This window comes from Macrobrachium nipponense, chromosome 46 (assembly GCF_015104395.2).
Source record: "Macrobrachium nipponense isolate FS-2020 chromosome 46, ASM1510439v2, whole genome shotgun sequence".
Classification (NCBI taxonomy): Eukaryota; Metazoa; Arthropoda; class Malacostraca; order Decapoda; family Palaemonidae; genus Macrobrachium; species Macrobrachium nipponense.
The window spans coordinates 8360886-8387498 of NC_061106.1; positions in this window are offsets into that span (position 1 = coordinate 8360886).

Consider the following 26613-nt stretch of genomic DNA (forward strand, 5'->3'; position numbering starts at 1 on the left):
GAATGAAATGACGTCCTTTTTTGAACTGGCATCTCATTTTTGAGCGCCAATAAGTAGCCACCAATTGACAAAATTTTAACTGCCAGCCAAACTAAAAAAAAAATTTTTTTTTGCTATTGAATTCTCAGGTGGACATAAATGCTAAACTGTAGTCTGAAAAAACAGGTGAAGATCATTTGCATTAGAAGCCAGATGATTAGACAGGGATGCATAACTTTCATTAAGAGAACATCTGAAAAAACAGTTAACAGTTAAGCTCACAATAACAATTGAGGAAAATGAAATTGTGCATTTAATGAACCATTAATCATGTTATTATGATTTGTAGTTGAATGATGAAATGGACATGTACATCAATTATAAATGATTTAGCAATCTGGAATTAAAAGTAAACTTTAATGCTGACTACTATAATAAGAGGTTATTATGCATCGAAGACATCCAGAAACGATTGGAAATATGTGAGTAAGACTTAATCGACTCCCACTTGAGATTTCGACACATTCGGATATTTTCATGGGTAACTATTCAAGGTTTAACAAAATAAAGATGTTTGAAGCATACGCGATCATTCTTTGAAAAATGAATTAGTAGTAGATTATAGCTGCGAGTCTCATGTGAATGAATACAAGTAAGACAAAAATTTATTATGAAAATATTGGATATATTTGAAATAACGAGAAGATTCACTGATGACGATAACTAATCTGTTTGTGAGAGTACATAAAAAGAAAAAACTTTTCTTCGCGTATGACAATGCAAAATTCATTAGAGGTGCGATGAACATGATTACTGATTACCAACATTTTTCTTCAAAATCAAATGTATCTTCTTTTTTCCCATACTCCTATCCCGGTGTTGCCAACAGGGTACTATAACCTATCAATAGTCAGCAAGTCTTTGGGGACAAGACTGCAAGCTCAATGCTTTTTCTCGATTGTAGCAGACCCCAGTGGCCGGCTGGCGTCTGACTAGGATCAAACAGACTTTACGAATGAAAATCGGGCGTTGTAATATATATATATATATATATATATATATATTATATATATATATATATATATTTTATAAATATATATATTATATATAATATATATATATAGATATATATATATATATATGTATATATATGAATAACTTGATCACGAAGTATATAAAACGTGATGCTATGTATAAATAAAGGTTTTCTTGCCACGAAGGAAAAAATGAAAAAGCGAGATAGCCAAGTACTTTCGGATCTCGCTTTTTCATTTTTTCCTTCGTGGCAAAAAACCTTTATATATAGATATATATATATATATATATATATATATATATATATATATATATATATATATATATATATATAGGTTCAGGAATAAACATGAGCTTGATCGAATTCAGCATACATAAGCAAATAGATTTGATGACTGCAACACCAGCAATATAACCTTTCGCCCGTATGAAGACTTCAACAGAAACAGACAAAAAATGAAAAATGACCACACCCATATTCATCGTTTAATTGCTGAATCGAAGATGAAGTCTGTGTAAGAAATTTCTGCAACCACAATTGCTTTGAACGTCCTGCAACCGGATTTACTCTCCTTGATCTCGAGCACACCGTTTTCTGCATATCATGGAATTTACGTTTCCCTGCTTCTTTTGCTCAATCTGTCGAATAACTTGTAAGTTTACCTCTTGCCCTTACGCCCTATACGTAAGAATTACACGTTACTTTTTTCATTTATTCATCTATTTATTTTTTTTAACCAAGTTTTCGTTCTCCATCTCCCCCAGCTGATTAACTAGCTCAAACACTTACTTTTTTCTTTTATCGTTTAACACCTCTTGATATCTGTAGATATCTCACAGATATTCATTAGTTTTCTCTCGGCACATGCTAGTAAATAATTCAGCTCCAAGCTTTGACCTTTTCCCTCCCGTTTTTATGTATGTTACATGTAAATTTTGGTGTCATTAAACAGGAATGACTCGGCGAACCCATCATCATACATTCTGACTTCCGTTTTCATCTTTTCTTCCATACATTTGATATACTCAGTGCGAACTTCTTGGTTTCATCAAGTCTATTGACTAGTTTTTCATTTACTAATATATTGACTTCTTACATTTCCACCAAATCTCCCATTCTAATCACCTTTCTTCCCTCCTTCCACCAACGTTGTTATGGTTCATTGTGCGTGGAATAACTAAAGCTGACACCTCCAAGCACCTCCCAAGCTCTCTGTTTTATTGATAGTTATTTGCTACCGGTCGCGCTTATTATATTGTCAGTAAAGCTGACTAATCTTGACACAAGACACTATTAGCGCCATTCGATGTAGAATTTAGTTTTTTGAAGATCTATTTCACATCCGAAAGATAAGTTTAAGTTTCAGAATTAAGAGGCAAAGACAACTGAACTCCACTCATACTTCGATTTCACACGATTATTACTTGAAGAATTTTAATGTGAATACCATAACCTGTACACCCACCATAACATGCTGCAATGGTAATGTTTCTAATATGAGAAACAAAAATGTTACCAATTTTGAAATACTAAGCAAAACACTATGTTAGTTCAGCTCTCAAATTCCAGTATTCTACACCCAATTAGAAAAATCATAACCGTCAGTAGGTTAAAGCGATGAATGCTGTTCACAAAAATCAATTGAATCTTCTCTGCATGAAGTTACAATAAAGAATGGACAGTGACAAAGACGTCAAATGGATCTTCATCGCTAGAAAATGACTCGAAACACATCTTTCAAGCATGTCCACAAGACAAAATCTTTATTTCACCTTCATCAACACAATTTCAATAACTGAGTTTATTTTCCATCCAGAAGAACTAAAGTATATGCTTTGCCACTAAAAGAATGGGTAAAAATCCAAATATTTTATTGTCAGGCTTGAATATTTTAACCCATATCCATTATTTCATTTAATTATTTATTTTTTTGTATACGTGGCAGAAGTCGATGTAATATATTGAGAAAAACTATTTGATACATCTATAACATGTTGCGACGCATTCTCACCCACATCATTGGACATTCAAAGAGGAACTTGTCGAAATGCTTATCATCGTCTTTTTGACACTAAAAACCCATCAGTTATTTCAAGGCCTTTTGAAATTTCTATGCGAGTTTATCTGCTCTACTTCCCGTATCCTCTTAAGTCTGTGCATGTGATGTTTTGGTTATAATAGCCTGGTAACCAGAGCTTTTTTCTTGCTGCTCACAACGTGGGACATGTTTCAGTAGACTCTCCTAGAATCTCGCCAATCACTTCTGACCCAACTCTCGTGTTCTTAGAGCTCAGATTTATTCGCTTCAGTTACTCTGCGGTTCTTGCTGGCTTTATTATATTTACTTTTATCATAAATCATATTCTACTCGTTATAACCTTATTGAATACTCGGATTAGAGCTAAATGGTAACAATGTTCTTTTGTACGAAGATACGCAATAAAGCTACATTTGTTAGAATTATTTCATCTACTAATTTTGAAACTGCAATATTTTTCCAAAAGTCCGTTTCGTCATGGTTCATTTTATTTCTAGCTAATATCAATGTTTAAATCGTCTTTATTAATCTGTTATCATTGCGGCCAGCAATGTATGAGTTTAGTTGTCAGTTGTCCATGTCATTGCATTTTCGTATGTCTCTTATATCTGCATACTATAGTATATGAAAAAGATGTTTTCATCATAAGATATCTCCGCGTGTTATAAAGCTAAAGTTTTTCAGCTTCAAAACTTTTTCTTTTCAGCCAAAACAAAAAAAATATGAAATTAAACAGTTTTGTCACCGGTCTGTAAGTAGAATACATCCTAGGCAGGTTCCAGTTTCCGTTATAGTAGAAATGACTGAGTAATAAAAGCACTTATGAGCATAATTTTGAATTCAGTAGTAATATATTTCGAGAGATGTCCAAACGCATACGAGAGATATACACATACAGAGAGCATTGCTTCGGAAGCATGCAGTTACATTAGCGAGTCAGAAGTCGTATGTCGGTCCTTTGGATGACACACGCTATATCACTTAGTATGCATGGTTATCAGCACTTCATGCGGAGAGACCTTAGTCTGCATTCTAAGTATCCTTAAATCCACATTACCTTGCAGTTACTCATACTCTCTACAAATTAAAATCGCTATATTCATATTTGTCTTTAAATAAGGGCTCTAGGCTACCTGAACCTACTGTGTCATTATAGCAATTTTGTGTATTAGTTTCCTTACTAGCAAATTTTTTCATTCACTGTCATTTATTCATGCAACAGTCGAAGTTAACACACTCGTGCGCAGACTCCTTAGTCAGGATATACCATAACTATTAATTTGAGGTCTCTCTCTCTCTCTCTCTCTCTCTCTCTCTCTCTCTCTCTCTCTCGATATTCACAAACAAATACACGCGCATTGACTTCTTCCATGGTGGTAGTAGCCAGCACTACTGCGATACTGTTATACTAGTAAGTACTGATGTTAAGGGACTCTAATTCATCACATGCTGAGGTACAAAGGGCCAAGTGCGGGACTGGGAGCCCTTTAGCGATGGAAATACCCTGATGGCGGATAAACCCGTCTCACCTAAGACCAACGTCAGTCTGCTTACTAAGGACTGCTACAGCAGTGGTCGTACGGAGTAAAACCTGAAGCTTGCGCCCCTAGGAAGTGCCAGTGACTGAAGGTTGAGTTATACTGTATCTTACGGCGAAAGAGCAACTACTGTGGGTTGTGAATCCCTTGGGAGTGAGGAATTGCCTCATAATGGACCGATAGGCCTCCTCTCCTGAAGCCGATCATAATTACGCCTTTCATTCCCTGTAGTTTCCAAGACAAGAAAATAATAACATACTTACAGTTCCTGGTGGTATGAAAGTCGCTAAATGCCAAGGCATGGTGTTTGGATACTCATACCGAAGCAAAAATTAAAATAATATAAGTTGAATAACAATGAGTGACAATGTTAGAAATTAAGAAAAGTGAGTTGGATAAGCAGGTAGTGAGAAAAGTATATGAGGAGGAAATAGTTGAGCTATGAACCGGGCGAAAGACACCGAGGTGGAAAGAGTAGAAGAGGAACTATAGCAAAACTCCGTTGGGGAGTCTACGGGCAGCAAAGAGTTCGTAGGAATTGGGGTACTTGATAAAGGAATAAAAACGTGGTGTGGTGGAATGATGGAATAGAGTTTAGTGAAAGACAGACTATTAGTAAAGGTGCAACTGCATTACAGAAGAAATCATCAGAGGCTACAAGAGGATGGTCAGGATTGAAATGAAAGAAAGAGAAAATGTAAGTAATGAATAAAAATATTATATGAAGTATCAAAGGCAATTTCACAAGAAAATAAATGCAGATAAAAGGTTAAGGAACAAACGTATATCAGCATAAAAGATATAAATGATGGATGCTGTTTGTAGTTGATGCAGTCCTGAGTAACTGGAGTGACTAATGTGAAATTTGAAAATTTATTGAATTTGTAAGATAAAACAGAGGCAGATATGAATGATATGAGTGTGGAGTAAAAGCAACATTGAAAATTCTTATAGAAGCAACTGTTGGCAATATGAAGGGCTCAATAAAAAACTTGAAGACTGGAGCTCTAAGGATTTGATGGAATTACAGGTGAGACTGTGTATGTTGGCAATGATGTGATTGATTGACTTACCAGGAATTGTAAGTTATGTCTGTTATGTATGAAAGTAAAGGTAATAGAGGTGACTCTAAGGATAACATAACATAGAATTACTTAGCATGCTTGGAGGTGGGGGATTTTGATTGAAAAAATAAGACAATAAGAAAGACTGGTAATGGAGGTCTAGTGAGGGTGCAAACACGGATGAGTGCGCATGGTTCAGGCACTTCAAGTCTTCTTCTTCTTTCCCACCGTTATCCCTACATTAAGGGGTCGGTTGCCTGATTCAGCTTCTCCACTGCCTTCTATCAAAGGCATCATCCTCCACCAACATCAGGTAGCGTTTATAGTTTGGCAAAGGGGTTCATACGACCACATGCCCTTGCTGTCATCAACCACAGTTATTGGCGGTGGGCCTAGCCTTTTACTAAAACGTCCACCTGCAAGGCAGTAGTTTCCACAATTATTGGCAGTGGGTCTAACCTTAATAAAAAAAAGTAAGACTTTACGGCAGCAGTTTCCACAGTTATTGGCGGTGAGCTTAGCCTTTTACTAAAGAGGTAAGACTACAAGGCAGTAGTTTCCACAGTTATTGGCAGTGGGTCTAGCCTTTTACTAAAAAAAGTAAGACTGCAAGGCAGTAGTTTCCACAGTTATTGGCAGTGGGTCTAGCCTTTTACTAAAAAGTAAGACTGCAAGGCAACAGCTGTCCTTTAAGTCGCCTTTTACGACACGCAAGACCAATGGTGGTAGTATTCTTACAACCCTACCACAGGTGTCTTCAGGCACTTCCAGTGGAACAGTTAATTAATTGAGAAGTTTGACGGTAATGGGAAAAAGCTTTGTTGGCACTGGTAGACAGGGACCTAAATGAAGCCTTTAATTAAGGAAATTACGAGCACGGAAATGTGGGAGGTGTTGAGGGTGTATGAGGTAAAAGATAAGTTACTGAGAGTGATTGGGTTAATGATGGAAGAGAATTGTATGTAAGAATAATTAAGCAGGAAACTGACTAGCTAGGTGTAAAGTGGATCTAAAACAATGGTATGTTATCTCCATGACTGTACAAAATCTTTATGGATGGAGAGATATAAGCATCCAGAGATATGACAGTAGATGTAAATGAAAAGGAGGGCTGATTGGTTGATACTTCTGATGATATTGCGCTGAAAGTGGAAGTAGAAGGAAGACTAGGATGATGCGAGAATTGAGTCCTAGGCTAGGTGAAGCATGAAAGTTAGAAAAGTATGTGCAAACGATTCAGAAGAGACTTACATTGTCCATGGATACAGAGATAGGAAACATGAGGCAATTTGAGCCAACTCTCGTTTATGAAATGCAAATGCAAGCAGAAGTGCATCTATGCGGCAAAAGGAGAATTGAGAGGGTGAGAAATGTGGATACATAAAAGACGTGGGTAAAAGGTTAGCGTAGGTGCCAGGGTTGATTGGAGTATTTTCTAGACGGGAGTCGTATTGAAAGAACGGAAGATGATAGATGGTGACGAGTCTATAATTCAAAAGCCCTAGGAGAAAGGGGGAGAGGAAGACCTATAAAGGTTGAATAGATGTGAAAGAATTGCTAGGAACATGTGAGTCACACACCACAGAGGTCAAAGGAGTAGTGTGTTGGTAGAGATTCAATGCACCGCTGAATGGTCTTCTTTGAAGGTGCATATACCAACTAATGTTCTGAATACGGGATTCATCCATGATTAATCAGTTAAGGCATAAATAGAGTAGTGATCATGGTATCGATTTTTTCTCTGAAGACATTGTTGCTTAGGGGAAATGCCTTAATGTTGAAAAGAAATGTATATTCATTCATATGCGTATATACTGTATAAACTAATATTTCTATATTTCAACGCCAGCCCTTTTAGCTTTTGAAGGGGTGATGCTAATAGGTTGGGGCCTTTCAGTTCTCAATAAGTCTTCAGGAGAGAGGTATACACACACACACACACACACACACACGCACGCACGCACGCACACGCAGACAGACAGACACAAATATATATAAATTACTCACAAACAAGCAAAGAATTATATGAATGAATTTTTACGAGAGAGAGAGAGAGAGAGAGAGAGAGAGAGAGAGAGAGAGAGATAAGCAGTGGTGGTGCCGACTGTCAACAAGTTCTCGTGTTACGGGGAAGTGTTTGTGGATGACCGGGGAATCCAAAACAATTGTCACATCATAAGCGCCGCCTGGCTCTCGTCCCTCCGAGCCCGTCCCCTCATCTCCCTAATCTGTGTATCACTTCATCAACTCATTTCCTTCTTTCTTCTCTTCCTTTTATCTCATGTATCCCAATTTCCCCCTTTAACCACTTCCTGTAACATGTATCACCGAAACTCAGAATAGGACGGAGTGTTCTTCATCATCTTTATTTCGGTAATGTCACGTCATGTCGGGTAGCTTCCAGACTTAGAATAGACCGCCAGCTGTTTTTAGCTCAGGGAAAATATATTTGAAAACCAGAATGCGTCGTGTTGTGCTTAATCTATCAACACGTTTTCTATTACTTCACTGTATTCAGTATCATCTTCAAAAGTGCCTAGATTGTAATAATAAATATAATGAGGATACCTAATCTTCCGATAGTAATGACGATGAAGTCAAACGGCACGGTGTTAATGATAATGACAATGAGAAGAAGAAGAAGAAGAAGATGAAGAAGAAGAAGAAGAAGATGAAGAAGAAGAAGAAGAAGTAGAATAACAAAAAACCATCAAAAGTTCTCAGTAATATAGATGTAAACATATTCACAATGATATCCTAATTCGGGAACACTTTTGCAAAGTTAATCATTATTATTATTTTTTTTTGTGTTAGACTTGCAGATAAATTCTTAAAAGTATCGAAGTGAATTATATGCCAAATGTTATGCAGGACATAATAGTGATTTTAGAGTTGTATTATTCAAGATATTCTTGAACTCTAACTCATTGAATATATATTTTTTTATATCGTTCTAAGTTCGGTAATTGTTCCATTGCCAAAAGGTATATCCAAGTACAAGTTGGTTTTAGAAACATTTACCGGTTTTCCTGTTTTTAAACTGTTTTGGAAAGGCTAATTAAAGAGGAAATGTTCCTAAGTGGACTATCAGGTGTATACTCCCGTCTTTATTTGATTTTATTTTCATATTTTCTACTATCATACTACAAATACACCGTTATCATCTTCCTCAGTTGATATGGCAGAACTCAAGTATTTATTTTAGAGCTTTTGCCCAGTAATTTTTGTTATCAACTGTAACAAACTCTACTGGTGGTATGACTATGGCCTTTGCTAAGGTTTTTGCCGTTTCAATATCTGTCTTAAGTGTATCTTTCAAAGTTTTATTCAATATCGCAGAAGTTTAATGCAGTTTCTTGATCTTCAGTGTTATGGCTTTGAGTATGACATAAGAATTCAGTCAGAAATCCCTCTTTGCGGAGGTAAGTGCCTGATGAAACTCCATTTATCTGCCTTAGTAGCATTGTCCTTGCACTGAGTATGGATGATCAGAGTAGAGAAGGCTTCCTCTCCATTGTCTGATAAACTGTGAAGGTAATCGCAATGAAGTCTTTGGTGCCTAAGACTAGTAAACAGTAAATTTTTGTATTATTTTAACTTGAAGTTTATTGTTAATCAGAGAGTGAAGATTATATATGATAGTGTCTTAAGAAAATAAATATACTTGTTTGGCATTGTTCTTTTACCCCAAAGGATCTATTGACATCACTTGAGAGATCAATGTTAATCACAGATGGAAGTACTGTAGTTGGTTCCTCCTAACAGACACTTTAGCTGAAATAAGAATTTATTGGTTTCTCTGCATGGCCATTACTACATCACATTAAACAACTCAGATAATCAACCTACCTCAAGTACCTGTACGGAAAAGGTTATATGACAGAAGCCTGGGGCCAAATAAGGAAAAATTTGAACTTGCTTGTACAGTTTCGGAGAGATTTATTTGTAGTAAACCTCTTCTATGAAGAAATAAAATGTGACTATAGGATAGCTTACATCCCAAAGGAAAACTATCCATTCTTGGAATACTGAATAATCTGGGTTGGATTATTTATACAGACTGGAATACCATGATAAACAAAACAAGTGGAAAATCAGAAGCCCAAATTCTATCGCCCACATGAACTACCTGAATATTGCTAAAAGCAATCAGGGATATATGTAATTACAAGAAAATTTTGTCAGCCTGCTTGGAAACAAAACTTTCAGCAATTATTCCTCTCCAGGTGAAAATTCTGGTTCAACCACTCCTAGTTTTCCCTTACCAACTAAAAATGTTAACAATTTTCACCAATTCTAAGACCATTATTAGCTACCTGATACGGCCTTTGTGTATTTTTTTTTTTTTTTTTTTTTCAATAACTGGCTCAGTAAGCTCGGTGTGGGTTTATGATCGTCTTATGTTATATCAATTAAGACATCTTCAAGAACACTTGATGCTGCTAGCTCATAGCCGCACATCCGCTTCGAGCGTTATAAGTCCAGCTTATGATGACGATATTCTGTATCTGTTCGACATCTTTCTTATTTCCATTTCAGCATCCACGATTTCTTTCTAATTTAAAGGGTTTGGTCGTACCCAAAGGTAAGAAAGGAACATCCGAAGAGTGATATCTGGTTTCGAAGCCAAATATCTCGCGTGATTTTAAGATGATAACTAATAAGATGAAAATGTTTTAGTTGGATGAATTCCATACAAATCATCTAAGATAAAGAACCATTATAATCTATTTATGGAAATCCTATGCGTCGTACTAACTGATTCAGAAAGTAGCGAATCTTATCAGGGAAAAATACAAAAAATACATTGTGGTTCAGTGCGGCCTACCTCACAAAGAGGGATGACGTCATGAAGTCTTAAAACACTGTCACTTGGGAGCCTCGTAAGAAAGTTGGACGGAGGCATCGCGTTTCGAAATTGCCATTTCTTCATTTTTTTTTCTTTTTTCCTAGACGTTTTTTACCACGCCTGTTTCCATTAGCGTTATCAGCGAGTTCAAATTTTAATGTCTATCCCAAACAAGAGTAAAACAAACAGCCTGCCGGAGGCTCATAAATAACTATAAAAGAGTCGGACCCAGTAATCAGATCCTGTTTAAGGGGCTCGAGTCATAATAAAGGCAAAGCTATAAACCCGTGTTAAAAACGCAGCTGTAAACACCACAATAACGGCTAAACAGATCAGCGCCGATAAAGCCAGCAATTGAGAAGGAATATGAGACGTTCCCTTCATATATGGACCTTCAAAAACTGACGAACGGAATATGTAAGCGAAGCAAAAGATACAAACAGAGCAAAGTACAGACGAAAACTTGTTTTGGAAAATCTCATTCTGAACAGATGAGGCTACATGTACTCGTCGATGAATAATGCCGACGAGGAAGTCACTTGGAAGTCACTTAGAAAACGTCCTTTTAATTATCAATGTTATTATTCTGAGTGCTGAGGCAGGCGGAAATGTTGCAGTTGCAACAAAATTTCAGATACATTGATAAGATCATTTACTAAATCCAACAAATTTACACTTGACAATGTCAAATGCACAAAGACGTTTAGATGTCCTGGAGAGGCTTCACAAACCAGAAATGGGATCGAATAGGCCGAAACTGACCTTCGAAGACACGAAATGCTTCTTTCCTTGGAATTGGCTCGTGAAGGTCTTCACCAACCCATATTGATCCTTATGACTTAGTAATTAAAGCAGTTTTAGGCACCTAACCTTATCGGATTTATGAATCGATTCTTTTGTGAATATACAGGGATAGAGATACCATCTTTGTAATCATATAGCTTAGATATTTGATATATGAACTTTCCTTATTCAGGAAAAGTATATTTCTTATTTCGGCTCAAGGCTATACAGAGAGAGATACGGAAGATCACGTTAAAGATATGACAAGGTAGTCCCGCTCAAGTAACGAGTTTGGGACTCATCTGCGCATTTGATTTTGTGACGTCATTCTACCCTACGCCAAAGCCGTTGCCATAAAGAGAAAATATCCAAGAATCTTATGATGAATGATCTTAATTTGCGCACTAGAGATATTGTTAATATAAATGATAAGTAGTACTTTTTTGCTATTTTCGCGCTTTTTTCGTAAACCGCCAAAATTTACAATAAGAGTAACTGTTCACTCGCATCTTTGTGATATCGTTGTCTTGATGGCGGACTTCAAAATGGTTTATTGTAGTGTATCTGGGGGACTTACAAGCTCTTTTCATTTCTGAAGGATCCCAGGTACTGAAACATAATCCTGTATTTGTTAAAATTGATATTAAATATCAAAAGAGCAACCAATGGCTAGTGTTTTTGGAAATTCCCCCCTGGGTAGGTTCTATGTCCCTGGATGGGGTGGGACTATGATGTTCTGGCCTGAAGGGCGATATCAGCAAACATGTGGGTGAAGGTCCACCAAGATCAGAGTGAGTTTTACAATTTTATTACAAAATAAAACTATGTAAATTTAATAAAATACATGAACTGAAAGGCGGGCTCGCGCCAACGGACAACTTACGAAAGGAAATCAACTTTAAAACAATTGACGACGAGGTCCCAAATGCACAAAGGACAAGAAAAGAAAGTTTCATAAAACCCTGGAAAATCTCATGACATCTGTCTCTAAAAGTGTCACTCACAAAAAAACCTTATTGGTGCAACATTTTGCCTATTCGATGTCTTCAATATAGACATTGACATGAACTACAATATTTCATATGGCCAGAATTTATGGAGGGATATTTATTAAAAAGCATGTCAAAGAGTAACAGACAATTTGCCCTATGTAAATGTATGCTACCAATCAAGTTTACACACGCGTGTTGATTTTCACTCCATTACTGTTCCTACTGCCGATTATGTTAAGTTTATTATCATTATTACTGCTACCATTCATGTTTATTATTGTTATAAGTATCATTCAAGCTCAGACATATGTATCATTTGGAAGAGTTATACTCCATTTTTCAACATGAATTAATGTGATTTATATTTATATTGATGTGGCTTGTATTGTACTCACTCTGATGTTAAAGTTCAATGACAAGGGTTGTGCCTTGATGTAACGCACCATCACTTCACCATTTTAATTTTACAGATTAACATATGTATTATCATTATTGTTTGGTCTGAAGATCATACGACATTGTTCAACTTGTTTAGTTGGATTTCTTGGAACATCCTTGTAGGAGAATGGGTCCGAATTATGTTCAGCAGATACCATTGACTGCCATTATGAACAACGGCAGGACGTCTCATGGCTTTTAGGTAAAAATTTTCCATATAGAGCAAACAATACCAGTAGAACAACAATGGGCAGATTTCCCGGTGACAGAGGGCAAAATTAATATCCATGCATTTGTGTTGCTTTTAACACGAAGCTTAGGTAGTATCTGTTTGATATCAGCGCCCTCCAATAGGAATTCATGTCATTTCCCATCAGTGACCCCTGCAGCATATTTGTGGCTATTCAACATACAACATATTTTGTCTTGGATAAGTTGTAAATTATGTTAGGTTCGTTTGCATACCAAATGCAGCAATCGATTAGTTGCCAAAGACTACACACTGATACAGAAATTAGAGCCAGTCATTGACACACCAATGATTATTTATTGCTATTTCACCAATACTGCAGCTTCTTTGGAATGAGTTTAGCTTAGCAATGAGCGCATCTGTGTCTGTATTAAAAGAAATGTTATGAGAACTGATTTATGAAATTTAGGCTGTCAAACCAAGAACTGAACACTTTGGCCATACAGTAGTACCCAGGACAGTAAAGAGGGGTAGTTAGATAGGTGGGGCAGCTAGATAAAAAAAAGCACACACGCGCAATTCATAAAGCACAAGTATCTAAAGGTGGAACTGAGAAAAAACCCAACAATTGCACTTCGTAATAGTTAGAAAGGTTGGATATGAAGATCAAGGACAGGAAGCGGGAATGGAGGTAGAGTAAAAAGCTAAAAAGTAGGTACAGCTAGAAGGGCCGAGGAGATGCAATATACCTGAGTACACCATGTGAGATGCATCATCAACCCTACCTCCTTGACAGAGAAACAAGTTAGGATAAACACCAAATTATCCTGAAGATACCGTGAGATAATGCTACCTACAGCTCGGGATGTCACCATCGTTTCTGAGAATGAACTTGTTATTTGACTAATCACTGTGGGAGCGAATCGTTTCTTGCTTAGTTTGTTGATTAGATTAATAAGGAAACTTTGGTCATAAGAACAATAGAAATCATTGCTAATTTTACATTTTCGTCAAAACTGTTCAACTAAGTTAAGGAAAAAAACTGTAAAAGATAATACTGTAGAGAGAGAGAGAGAGAGAGAGAGAGAGAGAGAGGCGGGTGGGGTTGGCGTTGTGACGGCATAGGAGGATTTCGTAGTTACAAAGGCCGAACAAATGGGCAACCTGTTGCCTTCATCAAAACCTGGCTTGGAAAATGGGGAATCAAAGAAGGTGAGGCTTATCCCCCCCAAACCCGACAGATCTGTCTATTGATTTCCAATAAGTCACCTGGAGGAGTGCGACCTGACAGGTGTTACGTGGAAAGTGTCTCCAGAGTTAGAAAAAAAGAAGGGGGGTGGTTGGGGGCCATTATCATGTCTACAAAAAAGAGGAGGCAGAGGGCGCCACCTTGGGGCAGAGAAGCTAAAGATCCCGAGAAAGCTTAAGGGCAGGGACCTCATCGCATACATTGCCTTTGATTCAATTCTATTGACACAGAAAACAAATGGTAGAGGAACTCGATTAGGTAAGAAAGATTCCGAAGGTGAACATGAATTTTCAACAGCAAGGACAAATAGAACAAAATAAAAAACGGCGTTTTCAAGATTAGAATTACTTAGACAAAGAGAGAGTAAGTTAAGAAAGATAGCGAACAGCAGAAGAGGGTAGTTAGGTAAAGAGAGGTAGAGGTGTACCACAGGTCACTGATCAAGATTATTCGTAACTAAAGAGATATCAAACCATTTTATAAGAAAATATTCAAGGATTTCACGAAGAATTTTCGTAAGATTGAAAGCAATGCATTTCTAGATGGAAATGTATGTTGTCAGAGAAATCTGCAGTCGTTTGTAAATAATTTATTGAATAAAAACTCAAAAAATCAAGGATAGAGACAAAACTGATGAGAGGAAAGACCCCTGCAGAAAGGAAGAAAGAAAAAAAATTCCATAATCAGCAAAAACGGATTTTGATTTTGGTAAAAATAAATGGATAAAAGAATGTACTCAACAGGTATATATCTGCACGCATACAAAGCGATATGTGAATGTAAAATACTCACAAGTACGTATCCAAATGCGCTAATATGTATATGCATTTCTTACTAACCAAAGTTCGAAATGATATGTTAAGTCTCGAGTGCCAATAATTCAACTTATAAGTGAAAAAAAGTTCGCCCCCCGATGATATAACACCCACCCCTACCAAAAAAAGGGTCTAAATATTAGTTATCCCAACGAAAACTGGTTTGTGACGTTTGAGAAAATATCAATGCAATTAATAAGTTTAGCCCTGCACAACATCCTCAATGTAGTAATCAGTGGAGAGTAAAATCGATAAAAACTGGAATGCGCGAATTGTCCAACGTAATTACAAACTTTACGCTGCCAAATGTTAAGAGAAAGGGGAAAATACCTTCACAAAAAAAAAAAAAAAAGTCACAAAGTCTGAGAGCATAAAATATTTTCAAAAGATTTTCAAAATGGATGAATAATTTTACAGCACCAGCAATGATACTGTTAGACATCAAAATATAAGTTCAACCTCCAATCCAGAAAACAAGGTTCATGACATAAATATTTAGATTAATGATCAAGTTCCGATAAGGAAAATTCTCAGTGATGACGTTTAACGCAAAAGTATATATATATATATATATATATATATATATATATATATATATATATATATATATATATATATCAATTCAAGCTACAAATGTCCTTTAATATCTAAATTCACTTTACCTCCAAATGATTATTTTCATATATGTACCGAAGGGGAATTTTTAATTGATAATAATTTCGTCCCCCCATGGGATCGAACCACCGTCCAAGTGGACGGGGACGAAATCAGGACAGTCAGTGACGCGATCCAATCAGCCAACAGAGACGCTATAAGTTCATATCGATTCTGACCTTACAAATCACCCTCGATCTGGATGCTTTCGTAATTAGAATCGATATGGAACCCGTCTACCATGTTGGCCAATTCGAGCGTTTGACAGCACGTAGCCTTTTGTTATGAATAATTATCACATCGAAAACGTGATCCAATTTATATATCAATTCAAGCTACAAATGTCCTTTAATATCTAAATTCACTTTACCTCCCAAATGATATATTTTCATATATGTACCGAAGGGGAATTTTTTAATTGATAATAATTTCGTCCCCCATGGGATCGAACCACCGTCCAAGTGGACGGGGACGAAATCAGGACAGTCAGTGACGCTATCCAATCAGCCAACAGAGACGCTATAAGTTCATATCGATTCTGACCTTACAAATCACCCTCGATCTGGATGCTTCGTAATTAGAATCGATATGGAACCCCGTCTACCATGTTGGCCAATTCGAGCGTTTGACAGCACGTAGCCTTTTGTTATGAATAATTATCACATCGAACCGTGATCCATTTATATATCAATTCAAGCTACAAATGTCCTTTAATATCTAAATTCACTTTACCTCCCAAATGATATATTTTCATATATGTACCGAAGGGGAATTTTTTAATTGATAATAATTTCGTCCCCCCATGGGATCGAACCACCGTCCAAGTGGACGGGGACGAAATCAGGACAGTCAGTGGACGCTATCCAATCAGCCAACAGAGACGCTATGAAGTTCGATCCCATGGGGGACGAATTATTATCAATTAAAAAATTCCCCTTCGGTACATATATGAAAATATATCATTTGGGAGACACGGTAAAGTGAATTTAGATATTAAAGGACATTTGTAGCTTGAATTGATATATAAATGGATCACGGTTCGATGTGATAATTATTCATAACAAAAGGCTACGTGCTGTCAAACGCTCGAATTGGCCAACATGGTAGACGGGGTTCCATATCGATTCTAATTACGAAAGCATCCAGATCGAGGGTGATTTGTAAGGTCAGAATCGATATGAACTTATAGCGTCTCTGTTGGTTGATTGGATAGCGTCACTGACTGTCCTGATTCGTCCCACCCGTCACTTGGACCGGTGGTTCGATCCCATGGGGGGACGAAATTATTATCAATTAAAAAATTCCCCTTCGGTACATATATGAAAATATATCATTTGGGAGGTAAAGTGAATTTAGATATTAAAGGACATTTGTAGCTTGAATTGATATATAAAAATGGATCACGGTTCGATGTGATAATTATTCATAACAAAAGGCTAACGTGCTGTCAAACGCTCTCGAAATTGGCCAACATGGTAGACGGGGTTCCATATCGATTCTAATTACGAAAGCATCCAGATCGAGGGTGATTTGTAAGGTCAGAATCGATATGAACTTATAGCGTCTCTGTTGGTTGATTGGATAGCGTCACTGACTGTCCTGATTTCGTCCCCGTCCACTTGGACGGTGGTTCGATCCCATGGGGGGACGAAAATTATTATCAATTAAAAAATTCCCCTTCGGTACATATATGAAAATATATCATTTGGGAGGTAAGTGAATTTAGATATTAAAGGACATTGTAGCTTGAATTGATATATAAATGGATCACGGTTCGATGTGATAATTATTCATATATATATATATATAAACTTTAATATGACAATGATGGTTTAATAAGGATGAAAAATCCAGTATCAGTTCGCTTATTTCGAATGAAACTTACTTCACTATTAACATAGTTAAAAACAATGAAGCAAAATCTGTTTCTCGGCACTTTTTCTCTTCCGGGGAAACCCATCAGGAGTAATAAACCCGAAAAGGCGCAGTCAAAGAACAAACGCGGAACGTGGCCGCCTCCATCAGGACAGACCATATTGCTTCAGGACCTGAGACTATGCGAACTCCCTTCCATTATTAGTAGTAGACAGAGGCAGCCTCCTCCCCTCCGGGACACCCATCCCATCCCACCTCCCCACGGTCCCTATCATCACCGCCGCCACCGTCATCATCACCATCACCATCCTCATCAGCAACCACATTTAACCAAGACAACCCAACACACTCCGTAATTAGCAGTTGAGTGTCAACCGGCGCACCAGCCCAATTAAGCCTCCAATGACCTAATTATGATTAAATTGTGTTTCCAACGAGCTAATTATTACTTCAATTAGAGGCACAAAGGCAGAGTTTTGGAAGTGTATATTGGACGTGTTTATAGAACTTACGAAGTGGAAAATGAAACATTTTATCTCTCACCACCACTCAAATGCACTGGCTCGCCTCCCTCCCCTCCCCCCCTCCCACCTCTTCCCGACCCCCACCTACATCCCCCACCCCAGCCTCTTTCCCCAACTGGTGGGCAAATACCCCCCCCCCCCCCACCCCACCCCCCTCCGAGCCCCATCCCTTTCCCACTCTCCTTTTCAGAGCCTGGTTTGTCTCCATCCACCAAGCCCCATCCCATTCCCCCCATAAAAGCTACAAACCCATCTTTTCTCTCTTCCTTTACTCATTCCCCGTTTCCATAATTTCATTTCGAATTTGCTCCCACGCATGTGTGCGTGTGTCGTCATAGAGACTAACACTTCATTACTTCCAATTGATTTTCATGCCATATTCATAATGACAAAATTCGAAATTCACTGGCCTCTCAGCAAATTGTTCGTGATTTGTGTTTTTTATTTTGAATTGAATTTCCTTTCGACGTTAGATTTGTAGGTTTGCTGTCGATTTTTCTATCCCCAATGACTAGTCTACGATCCTCAGTAAAAGAAATGACTGAGGATAACCAGAAATTTTAATTCATTCTTGAACACCTTTAGTTGTTGCAAGGCTTTCTTTAATAGGTAGGATTGTTACTCTTGAATCAACGCTTCTGAAGTACAAGGAAAGAAACTGTTGGAGAGGGACAATGGAATACACATTTTTTCGTTTTAATCAAATTTATATAGTAAAGGAATTCTTTTTCAGAAGCTGGAATAATTAAAAGACGGACAAGCAAAGTATAAAAACACAACAAAAAGTAAATTTGATTGTTATTACATCATTACATCAATAAAGTGGTCGATAACGCTGTTATCAATTCAAGAGAAGGAATAATTAAACTTATGAGCACAAATACACTGCTTCGCAGTCTTCCGTTTTCATGGGTAGCAAAGTTCTCTCTCTCTCTCTCTCTCTCTCTCTCTCTCTCTCTCTCTCTCTCACACGTATAACAAGATAGTCGAATCTTTCGGGTGTAAGTGTCAAGATCCTAAGGATTTGCTATGATTCACGAAATAGTCGAAATAATGTTTAATCCATTTATCGGTAATGTTCTTGCATGCCTATCCTGCACTCTTAGTTTATCTATTTTTATGATTATTTTTATTCCATAATCTGAAACTGTATCCATAGTTTACTTATAATGATAATGTATTTATCAACATTACGACAAGTTAACAATTCCCTTTTCTTATTACAAGAAGAAAAGCATGATACTGTTGGCATCAACTTCATCACAGTACCACCTGAAAATAAATTTGCATATTATTGGTGTGTGGGGGGGGGGGCGGTTGGGGAGAGGGTACGGGGTGTAGGGGCGAGCTGGGTTTTGATAATAATAAAGAATACTTGTTCTAGTTTGCAGCACAAAGCACAGCGCTGTCTCCTCTCAATAACAAAATCATTTAAAAGCATGTACTATATTCTATGATTTCTACTGGGCTTGCTGTCTGTCAGCGGTCCATAGTTGTCAAGTCCTTCCTTTCAGTTGATTACCTTGTGGGGTTGGGTGGGGGAGGGGGCAGCCGGAGGCGTCCATTGTCCCTCGTTTCATTTCCATATATTCTGCTTATCCGCTGTAGGTTTCGGCTAATGGCAATTTCCTTCGTGCCGTGCGCAACCTGACAGTTACCGGTTGCTTAGCTAAAGTTAACTTTGATAAGTTTTAAATTTACTATTTCTAATGAAGAAAGATTGTTCCGCAAAATATCATAATGACTTGTCAGCATTTTCATTGATGACAAAGCATGGATGTCGACGTCTGTGAATTGCATTTCATGAATTTACGTCAATGGAGTCTAAAAAGTTCAATTAACTGTAATAGCTGAGTTTCTGCGTGGCCACGTGACCATCTCTATGTCCGGATGATGACCAAATAACATTCTATCAAATTCGGGTTGGGCCTTGTCCTTCATAGCAAGGCACTCCACGCTCTTGGATTGGGGTTCCCGTTGTTTGAGAGGTCAAGCAAACAGACTCTCCTTTCTTTTTCTGTAATAATCTATTCATTGGTTTTAGCGAATAATGTTTCACTCATTGTCTACGGTAAAAATACAGCGATTCGGTTTAATTTACTGTTGTTGTTTATATGTAATATGAAGACCTCTATTTATTGCTATTTGATGTGTTTAATCATATCTACTTTTCAATTTGTTTTTGCATATAGTTATGTCACTCTGTTCCGTAAATACTTGTGCAAATTATGATTTCTTAACTTTCTATATAATAATAATAATAACAATAATAATAATAAAATAATAGAATAATATTTCGGAAGGAGACCCTCCCTTCGTAGCAACATGTTTTGTTAAAAATTAAAAACTTGCTGCTTCAGCACTTAATTAATCTTATAAGAGTCTTCTCTATCTTTCCTGATGACTGGCTTTCTCGTTGTTGCTTAGACTGGCGAGCAAACCGCACCAAAGGGCATGGTAAAATTCGGGTTGAGTCCATTTGATTTTATTATTTGCTTATACAATTCTCTTCTCTCTCTCCTCTCTGCTCTCTCGTCTTCTCCTCTCTCTCTTAACGCGACGTTTCCTTCCTGATCGACAGGACATTTTAAATTCAAGGCGATAACTGCTGGAGGGACTGAAATTCCAGAGTGGTTGTTGTTTTTGATTTAGCTGACCATTGTGTCAGGCACGGGCTCTTGGCTCACCAGAGGCAGCCCGTAAAAGTTCCAGTGGCGAGTCCTTCCTTCCCTTTTATCGTGGGTGTTGCAGCACTCCCAGTACGATCAGAGGGCACTTCTCCGGTTTTTAGGGGTTCCCGAGTTTTATTGGTTTCCCGGGAAGGTGACTCATACGGCGGGCGTTGACTAGTCTTGCAGACGCCTTTCTCAGGTTAGGGGGTGGGGTATTTCACCGGGCCAGCCCTCTTGATTTGGCTTCTTACCTGCCGTGACGTTCACCCCTGGTATTATTCTCATGTCCGGTGTTCGCTTCCAATGCGCGCTTGGTACTTTCCGTTAGGGGAGAGGTGGGGTGTGGTCCTCCATCACACACCGTTCCGGGTATCAGGAAACGCTTCCTTGGGTTTGGGTATTTGAGGGGAGGCTTATTTTCTTCGAGGTATGGAGCAGCGCTTCTGAGGAGGACGCAGGACCGTTCGCTGGGTCAGGTGCTCTCTCCCGATGATCTTTAGTATTCCTGACGATGTCGTCTCTTTCGTGATGTTTCTGCGGTGTACTGCAAGGCATGCGGAAGGGCGTGCTGCCCTAATGGGCGCCCTCCTGGGCGTTGGCAAGGAGGAAATTCCTTTTTGACAGGCGCATCGTCCGTTCAATGCCGATGCATTAAATCCCAGGGCGGATCCTTGGGCGGGGCATAACGTATCGGTAGACGACGTTGGACTTGCTTTCAGGGGGTCTCCTGCCGGTGGGGAGGGGTTGTTTCTTTCGATCAGGAGGTTCTTTTCGTACGGGCCGATTCTTGGTAATTAAAATAATGAGGGACACTCTCTTTCCTTCCTCCATGGGGCGGACGTGTTCGCCTCTATTATTTTCTTTCATGGCTGCTTCTTCTTTCCTTGTATTTGGAGGTGGCATTGCAGTGGAAGGCTTTATAGAAAAGTTTGATAAATCCTCCGGGGGCGGAATGGTTCCCTTCTTTCTTCCTTCCGCTTCATGTACCACCTTTGTCAAGGGCGGGCTCGAGTTTTCTCGGTTTACGAGTTTTGTTCGAGTACCCATTGTTAAATTAGCATCCTGGGATGCTGCGGTCGAGTTTCGAGGTGTTGTCCTCGCCACGTCGAACAGTGGCGAGAGGGCCCGTCCCTTACGAAGGCCGGCCCCTGACGGTGGTGGGTCTTGAAACCGCGCAGGAACACACCGCTACTCGACCGATTCCAGACAAAGTCCGAGGTTCGTAGCTTTGGTTGTAAACGGTGCGTCGCCAAACTTCTTGATTCGTCTTCGTGACAAGGACGTCGAGGAAGGGAGGGCCGATCGTTCTTGCTGCTTGTTACTTTCGACAGTGGAAAGTTGAGTGCGCCTGTTCTGCAGGAACTGCTTTTGCCGAAGGGCTTTCTACCTCATCCTCGCAGTCGGGCCTTTGCCCACGAAGATGCTCATCGATGTAGCGTGCGTATGTGCGGGGACATCATGTGTTTTGCGAGGAAGACCCTTTCCTCCACTTCTCCCATGTAGAAGTTGGCGGAAGAGGAACTCCCTAAGGGGACCTCCCCATCGCTACGCCGTCCTTCTGGCGGTACATTCTGTCCTCGGTGGGCTGGTGAAAGGGGCCTCTCTTCGTAAACAGATATCCAGCAGGGTTTCTTTAGGAAGGGTCTTCCTGGGATGTTAGGGGGTTCCTCCAATTAAGCGGGAATTCCCTATAATTAGCCCCGCTCCATGATGATCCCTATCGCGGTTCTCGGTCGACTTGGGACGTTGGTGAATAGGGAACTCAACGTCTAAGGACGCCGAATGGTTTCCCACAAGCCCGGGGGAGTCGCGGATCTTCTCGCCAAAAATTCCACCGAGGAGGTGAGGCAGTAACCTGGGAGGGGATATAGGGGGTCAAGAATTTTATTAAGGCGGTTTGGGCCAGGCCCTTTGGTGCGTTGCTCCGCCAGTCCTAAGCAACAACGAGAAAAAAAAAGGGGGTTGGGGGGCCCCCCGGTCAAATTTTTTTTTTTTTCAGGGAAAAAGGGGATTTAAAGGAAAAAGGGGGGGGGGGAAAAGGGGGGGGAAACCTTCTTTATTTAAAAGATTTAATTAAAGTGCTGAAGCAGCCAGTTAATTTTTAACAAATAAAATAAATTAATAATAATAATAAATAATGAATAATGATAATAATAATGAATAATTAATGGTAAGAGCATCAAGGAAAATGAGATAACCCTAATCCAGACTGAGTAAGGATTTTATCTGGGGACATCAGGCATGGAGTTTGGAATAGAAAAATGCGTGGTCCTTAGTCAACATACCAGGAAAACAAAGTAACGAAGAACTGGAAGGGATAAAGCTTACCAGAATGGGAGGCAACATTCAAAACACATAGGATTAGAACTGGAAATAGCAAATACCTGGGAATAATTGGAAGGAGGAGATATAAAAAACAACCAAAGAGATGAAGGACACCGATCAGGAAACGAATATATGCAGAGACTCAAGGCGGCGATACCTCAAGTCAAAACTCAAGCCGCCCGGAAATATGATAAAAAGCCATAAACCACATGGGCAGGCAGTGCCAGTAATCAGATTACAGCGCAGGGAATAGTCGAATGGACGAAGGCAGAACTGCCACAGCAATAGATCAGAAAACCCAGGAAACAAATGACAATACACAAAAGCACTACACCTAACCCAAGAGCAAATACGGACAGACTATACAAACAACCGAAAGGAAGGAGGAGAGGACTACTAAGTATAGAGGACTGCGTCAACAAATCGAAAAACAGAAGCACTGGGGCAATATCTGAAACCAGTTGAAGGAAACGGAGTGGCTAAAGAGTGCAATGGGGGAAGAAGGACTTAATAAAAGTAGACGAAGACCCAGAAATATCAAGAGACAGGAGAATGAACAGACAGGAACAGAGGACTTGGCACAACAAACCAAATGCAGCGGACAATACCATGAGGACAGACTAAAGGAACTAGCCAGCGTTAATGAACCAAATTGGCAAGTGGCTACAGAGGGGAGAGCTTAAAGAAGGAAACTGAAAGGAATGATAACCCAGCGGCAACAAGGATCAGGCCCCTTAAGATAACCAGATATGTTCAAAGTATGATAGACGGAAATAACATCTCTCCCATATTGTTAGGGAAGTGCAATTACGAAAAATTGAAAACCATAAACCACATAGCAAGTGGAATGTGCCCGGCAACTTGCACAGAACCAGTATACAAAAAAGAGGCATGAATTCAGTGGCCAAAAGCCCTCCACTGGAGGCCTGTGCAAAGAAACATCAGCTACCTTGCAGTAATTTAAGTGGTACGAGCACACCAACCTGAAGGAGTGCATAAGGAAAAACGATCAGGCAAAGCAATCCTCTGGCGGACTTATACGGTATCAGAACGCGGATAGGGTGAATTACGTGCAAACAGAACCCAGGACGTGACGTTGATTGACAAAGATCAAGAAGAAAGTATCACTCATTTGATTTTCGCAATACCATGGCGGGACACCAGAGTTGAAGAGAAAGAGAGGGTGGGAAAAAATGGATAAGTATCCAAGATCTGAAAAATAGGAAATAAGAAGGATATGGGATATGCCAGTGGAAATCCGTAACCGCCATAATCATAGGAGCACTAGGCACGCATCCCAAGATCCCTGAAAAGCGGAATCTCTGGAAAAACTAGACGCTGAAGTAGCTCCGGGCCCTCATGCAGAAGAGTGTGATCCTAGAAAACGGCACGACAATAGTAAGAAAAGTGATTGGACTCCCTATAAAGGATGGCAGGATGCAACCCGTGAACCCCACACTATAAATAACACCTAGTTCGAAATTGAAGGACTGTGATAGAGCAAAAAAAAAAAAAAAAAAAAAAAAAAAAATATAAAAAAAAAAAAAAAAAAAAAAAAAAAATAATAAATAATAATAAAATGATTAATAAAAAATAATAATAATAATTAAAAATAATAATAATGATGATAATAATAATAATAATAATCAATAATAATAATTAAATAATAATAATAATAATAATACTGTTAAAAAGGCGGATGGCAAGGAATTTAAGCGAGTTGATTTTATATATTGTTTTTTCCTATTTTCCTTACAATTCGCTTCTCCAGGGTCTCAGCGATGTTTCTGAGTAACTGGCCAATATTCATTATTGGGAATTTTTACAAAAAATTAATAAATGCTGAAGGAAATCTTTTTATAGCTAGTATCACGTGATAAACCAGCTATAATCCAGCACCAATACCAGCCCTTAAACCTAAGACGACCCGCCCCGGCCCGAACTGAACTACGCATACGACGGAATAATACCAAGCACTGACGACGACCCCTGCTTGACCCTGGACCCTGATATCTTGTTCTAAATAAAAGATTCCTTCAGCATTTATTTTAATTTTTTTGAAAATTCCCAATATGAATAATTGGCCAGGTTACTCAGAAAACATCGCTGGAGCCTGAGAAAGCAGAATTGTAAAGGAAAATAAGAAAAAAACAAAAAAAACATATAAAATCAACTCGCTTAATTCTGCCATCCATTTTTTAACGAGCAAATTTGCCAAAGAAAAAGGGTCCTTCTACCAAAATAATAAATAATAATAAATAATAATAATAATAATAATAATAAATAATAATTAATAATAATAATAAATAATAATAATAATAATAAATAATAAAGTTTTTACGACCACACAAGCACAAAAAATTTTCGCACCCAATCTGAAGTTTCGTTCCCATCCCGTCCCGTCTCCCCTATTGTCGTCTTTATAACACACCCCACAACACACGCACACATCAAACACACAGATATATATTATATATATTATAATATATATATATATATATATATATAAATATATATATATATATATTATATATTATATACACGATAATGAGAGTGCGTATGTGGTGTGCGTGTGTCCACAAATGCCACAACCCGATGATTAACATAAGTGACAGGCGATTCGTCACCAGGGTAGACTCGAATTCCCGAATAGCTAGTTGGGAAGCAACTACATATCAGGGGAATTATTACTGTGGGTTACGTTATTCCGAGACTGAGTGAGTGTGATATTAAATGACATTTGCAGTATGATGTTTATGAATTCAAAGAATGTCACGGTGTGTGACAAAAATCATGTATATAATGTTTATTATGGTGATTGATTATGTTATGACCAAGCTATGCAATTGATTAATGGAATAATGGCAGTTCAAATGGAAAGGGGACCAGAGGATTATGGTTTTCATCTTGTTAACACGGCCAGATGATATAGTTCTAATTGCCTGTAAAATGGCTGAAATGCAGTAAATGATTGATAGGTTAGTACTGGAGGGGAGAAAGGTTGGATTGGATCAACCAGAGAAAGACTAAGGTCATGCAGATTCTGAGTGGTGATCAGACGAACTGCTTTATCGGAGGAGTAATATTATTCAGCTCAGACACTTTCAAATGTTTGGGAACCATTATTACCAACAATGGATCACTAGTTACAGAATGCAAGGAGAGAATAAGGAAGGCAGAACAAAAGCAAATATGGCGGGGGGAATGCTAAAAAACGATTGGAGGTTCAAATCAAAATATCGACTTCACACAGCAAAAAATTCAAAAATATATACATTTCACTTGTAAAATCGATATCAACTTAAGGGCACCAGTCGTGGTACCGCACTGTAACAACTGACGCAAAAATTTTGCCTCTGAGGGGTGGGGGAAAAAAATTAAAAGGCGAGTTGGGAAACAACGGGGCTCCCCCCCAACTTGAGCGATTGGGATAGGGGGGGATTTTTTTTTTGGGAACTCATAAATGGCAACAACATAAAATTATAATCAAATGAGGCAATGTTCGCTCTGTAAGGCTGCAAAGGGTGCCAAATTTGTGTAAAGCGATTATAGTTAGATTATCAAGATGGATGATGGGATGGGGCGATATTCT